At 37.8% G+C, this 5042-nt stretch overlaps 1 pseudogene; it reads left to right on the top strand.

Annotated features, from left to right (window-relative positions):
* The first annotated feature begins 435 nt into the window (after window positions 1-435).
* Window positions 436-2518, top strand: LOC102872136 (annotated as a pseudogene).
* Window positions 2519-5042: the final 2524 nt, after the last annotated feature.

Raw genomic sequence — 5042 nt, 5'->3', positions numbered from 1 at the left:
TTGGACTGAGGCCAATTCTTCCTCATGATCTGTGTATCACCTATACATTCCCAATATTGTTATTAATGTCTCACCTTCTGGTAAAAGTATAAAAGCCCAGGAATTTCTTGGCCCACCAAACAATCCTGGAGCTCTGAAGGACAGGTAAGTGGGAGCTCCTAGGAGACGAGACTTAGTTCAGGAATTTTCTCCCCATACACTAGTGGAAGGAATAGGAAGACCACAACCTTCACAGAATGTAGCAGTTGAGACTTAATAGAGATATCGTAGAGGTATAAGGGATAGAGTTTTCAGAGTTATTAGATAATAGATGTAACCAAAATCAGTTTATTCACAGATCTTCAGAGGAAAGGACAAGAGGCTGGGAAAGGGATGGGTATCTTTGCATGAACTTATAGTAATCTTTGGTTGTGTTATCAATGCACAGATAATAGAATGCTGCCCTCCATGACCCTCCCCAGTATGTCTTGGATGTTGCTTTCCTCCCTGATGCTCCTGTCCCAGGTCCAAGGTGAGTTTCTTTGGCCCCTAGCACTGTATTCCTTGTGAATGTGAAAGACTAAGAAGAAGAGGTAAAACCTTTATCATATGTTACCTGGTGCATGTGTGACACATTTGTTAATGGTGATATATACATTTACTTAATAAAATGTTCTATAATTCTGTCAACATTACAGCTTTCTCCAGGTTAACTAGTTGTGGAAGGTATTAGAATTATTAACATTAGAACAGATGACTTCTCATTTTTTCCATGGACTTCAATTACTGTTGGGAGGTTCAAGAAACTATGAGGAGTCAGTGCTGAGTTCAAGAGATGGCCCAAATTGGAGACAGTTATCCAGATAGAGTTGTATATTTAACAAGGGAGGACAAAATAACGTTGATGGTTAGCCACTTTGAAAGGCATCTTCAACATCAAACAATCCTGAAATAATTCATAAAGATGAGAAGTGCTTACTTTTCATGGTCTAATATCATGATTGTTCTCTCAGTGTTTCTTCTGTAATTTCCCCTCCTCTATATTTATACTTTATTTCACCATTTTGTTCTGTTATTTTTTCCTTGTCTTTTCTTTTTCCCTCCAGTTGAAGACCCTCAGATGAAAGAACTCTCTTCAAGGATCAGTTGTCCTGGAGGCTCAAAAGCCTATGGTTCTCACTGCTATGCCTTATTTCTTACACCAAAAACCTGGATGGATGCAGATGTATGTAGTGTGATGGGTGAATGGGATCACAGTGGAAAGCACATAGGAAGAAGGAAAGGTTTCCATTCTCCAGAGTGCAATGTGGGCAGGAACATTCAGTTACATATCCCACTTCATCTACATTTCCCTTCTAATCTACCTCCTTCTTGTGTCTCTCCCAGAGAGTTCTCAATTCCCCCTCTGTCTCTTTATTTTACACACAGATGGCCTGCCAGAAGTGGTCTTCAGGATACCTTGTGTCTTTGGCCAATGCAGCTGAAGGGTCTTTTGTGGCCTCCCTGGTGAAGAGCATTTCAAACTCTTATGCAAATGTCTGGATTGGACTCCATGACCCTACACTGGCGTGAATGTATTCTCTCTTTCCACTTAAATAGCTGATGACCTACAGATTAAACCTCTCCTTGCTTGCACCTCTCTAAATAGTCCTCCATCAGGGTCATGGATTCTGAAGAATATTTGGTGGAAAAGGAGTACCCTGAGATTAGCTGGAGTGCTGCCTCCTGCCAAGCATTTTACACAATTTAAGAAGTGTTGTAATTAAATTCTTGGAGCTTCATAGCTACATGTTAACAGTACTGTGAGATTTTAAATTAAGAAGAATTTTTCTCACTGTAAAGCAGTTGCCATGTTAGGGATCACAGAAAAAATAATCATCAATATAACATCAATTATTAACTAGCGATATGATAATTTGGATGATTCTATTCTGTTGGATGCAGGATCAACATTTAGAAACAGTTACAACAATTAATAGCAATTCCTGGAAAAGATAATTTTGATAAAGAATATGGAATAATGGACAAACTGCTGTTAGATTGGAGATCATGCAATCTTGCTAAGGGTATACTTCAAAGACAGTGGTAGCTGGGCATTGTCTCATATGCTTCCCTCTTCTACTCTATAGGGGTTGGAACCCAATGGAGGTGGATGGGAATGGAGTAACACGGATGTGCTAAATTATTTTGCCTGGGAAAAAAGATCCTTCCACCATCACAAATCATGGCCACTGTGGAAGCCTGTCTCGGACCACAGGTATTAAGTAGTTACTTTCTGCTTTCCACCTCCAACTCTCATTTATGTTCCCTTGGCCTAATCTTTTGAGAGTTCTTGAAAGCTTATAAATTCAATTCTATTTTTCCTTCGCCCACACTCTCTTTTGTCTCCTTCTTTGCATTCATTTTACTTACACTGGCGCTGAGGTGAGATGTGGCTTTGTATTAGCCACCTTACTGTTCTGTCTCTCCAGGATTCTTCAAATGGAAAGATTATAACTGTGAACAGAGGTTACCCTATGTTTGCAAGTTTAAAAACTAGGAAAAGGAAAAATATAGCAACTGGAATGGAGCAATCATCTTAAACTTACAAACTACTGTGAAGACATCACCAAGAAGGAGATAGTCTCCATATCTTCAACTTGATCTCTTCATTCTGATTCTTTCTTCTCATCACCTTAATTTTTGGACTTTCTGTTTATTGTATATAATATTTTTTCAGAGGATAATAATAAAAATTTGTGTTATAATTATTTTCCTTGTGCATTTCATTTCCTTGGCAGATCTAGGGCCTACCAACAGAAATCTCCCAAAATGAAATATAAGAGAATAATAAAAAATTGATTAATACAAATAAAAGCTGTATGATAATACCAATGATATAAAATTTGTAACATGCATATAATTTTATATAAAATACAGAAACAAAAGAGAATGGATGGGAAAAACACTTAGGGTATTATTAGCAAAAAATTTCTCAAACAGATCATAAAAAAACAAAAACAAAAAAGCAAGGAAACATCAAGCAATACAAATAACAATAACAAAAATTATACATAGGAAAATCATAGTAAAGTGCATAAAAAGAGATAAAGAGGTAATATAAGAAACTGAAAGGGATCATTGTAGCTATAAAGAATTTGGATAGAAGACACATTGAAATAAGGGGAAGGAGCTGTTAGAAACTCCACTGGATAGAATTACATCAATTGGGGAACTTGATTTCTGGCCCAAGCCTTAATCAACAAAGACAATAATAGAATTTTTAAAAAATAATAGAATTTAGAAGAGGTAGGTTGCATTCAGATGAGATTCTCACAAGGTTGTACTGCAGACCAGACGGGAATTGAAGGACTTAAGGAAAGGGGAATTGTCTGTATGTACAAGACCAGAAAGACTTCTATAGAGCAAGCTGCCTTCATTCATAAAGGGAACACTTTAAGCCTGCAGGTAATCAATAGCTTCATAAAGATAAAGAATATCAACAACCCATGCAGACATAACAAATACAGCATAAGACATAAAAAAAATCCCATAATGTCAAGAAAGCAGGCAGTAGCTCCAAACTTTGTGAAAGAGCAAAACAAGTTTTGTTCTGATAAAGCAGAACATATTTAAGGCATAAAAAATATCACAGAGATAGGGAGGTATAAGAAATACATCCGTGTGAAATTATATGAACTGCTACCAAACAAGACAAATACATCTTGGATAAAGTGGCCCCAGAGTGCTCCATGGAGGTAAAGATGATATAACTTTGCCTCACATACTTTGGGCATGTTACTAGGAGGAGCTATTCCTTGGAGAGGGACATGTTGATTGGAAAGGTGGAGGGTCAGTGAAGGAGAGGAAGACCCTCAGCCAGGTGGATTGACATAGTGACTGCTGCAATGAAATCTAGTTTATCAGCAGGTGTGAAGAGGGCATACAATAGGATAGGTTTCAGATCTGTTGTTCTTGAATCATTATTGGTTGCACTTGACAGCACCTAACAATAACAAAAGCAACTGAAGAAGGCAGAAAAGATGCAAGAATGAAATGAAGCAGTACATACTGTGAATACCCCAGAGATAGGGAGTCAGAAGAAATAAGTTGACATACAGAAACATAAACAACTACTTGAAAAATTGTAAAAGATAGAAGGAAGATTTTAAACCACCAAAAAAAGGTACAATGATTTAAAAAATTATCACAAGACAGAAAGGGTTCAGCTAACACAGTCCTGGAAATAACAGAAAGGCATGAAAATGCAGTCCAGAATATCAAGGCCAAATTGGCAGAAGTTTCCAACATACTGCAGTGGTGGTGGGGGGGGGGGATAGGGTGGAACAGTAGAGATGGAAGACAGAGTCAATGAGCTGGAAGACAAGAATCTCAATGGGCACATACTGAAAGAAAAAAAACAGATAGGAGACAGAAGGGAAATTAAAAAAAAAACATTAAAATCATGTGGGATGATATAAAAAAGAGTAACAAACATATTATTGCAATTCCAGAAGAGAAGAATGGAGAGAGACAACACTGAGAAAAATTAAGAAGATTTACTAGGCATCATCCACTATGAGGAAATCCGCATTAAAGGAGTTCAGTGATCTTCTGACTCGATCCTAAAAAAAATTCATCAAGATATATTATAATAAAATTATCAAAAATCAAAGATAAGGGTAGAATACTAAAAGTAGTATGAGAAAAGCAGAGTCACCCACAAATAACAACCAATAAGATTGTTGTTGTTGTTGTTGCTATGTGCCATCAAACCACCTGCAATTCATAATGACCTGACGTACAGTAGTTCTGAAACCTGCCCTGTCCTGAGCCAGTCTCACTGACTCTGACACACTTACCCCCATTACCCTAGTTAGTGTACTAATCCATCTCATCCACGATCTTCCTTTCCTGTGCTGTCCCCTCCACCCTTCCAAGCATGATGCCCTTCTCCAAGTATCAGTCCCTCCTGGCCACATACCCAAAGTATGTGAGGCAGAGCTTCAAAATCCAAGCCTCCAAGTAGAAACTTGGTTTCACCCTCTCCAAGATAGATCTATTTGTTTTCTTGGCAGTCCATG

This window comes from Elephantulus edwardii, unplaced genomic scaffold, assembly GCF_000299155.1.
Source record: "Elephantulus edwardii isolate Elephantulus edwardi_28Jun2011 unplaced genomic scaffold, EleEdw1.0 scaffold00275, whole genome shotgun sequence".
NCBI classification, from domain to species: domain Eukaryota; kingdom Metazoa; phylum Chordata; class Mammalia; order Macroscelidea; family Macroscelididae; genus Elephantulus; species Elephantulus edwardii.
This window is presented reverse-complemented; position numbering and strand designations above follow the sequence as displayed.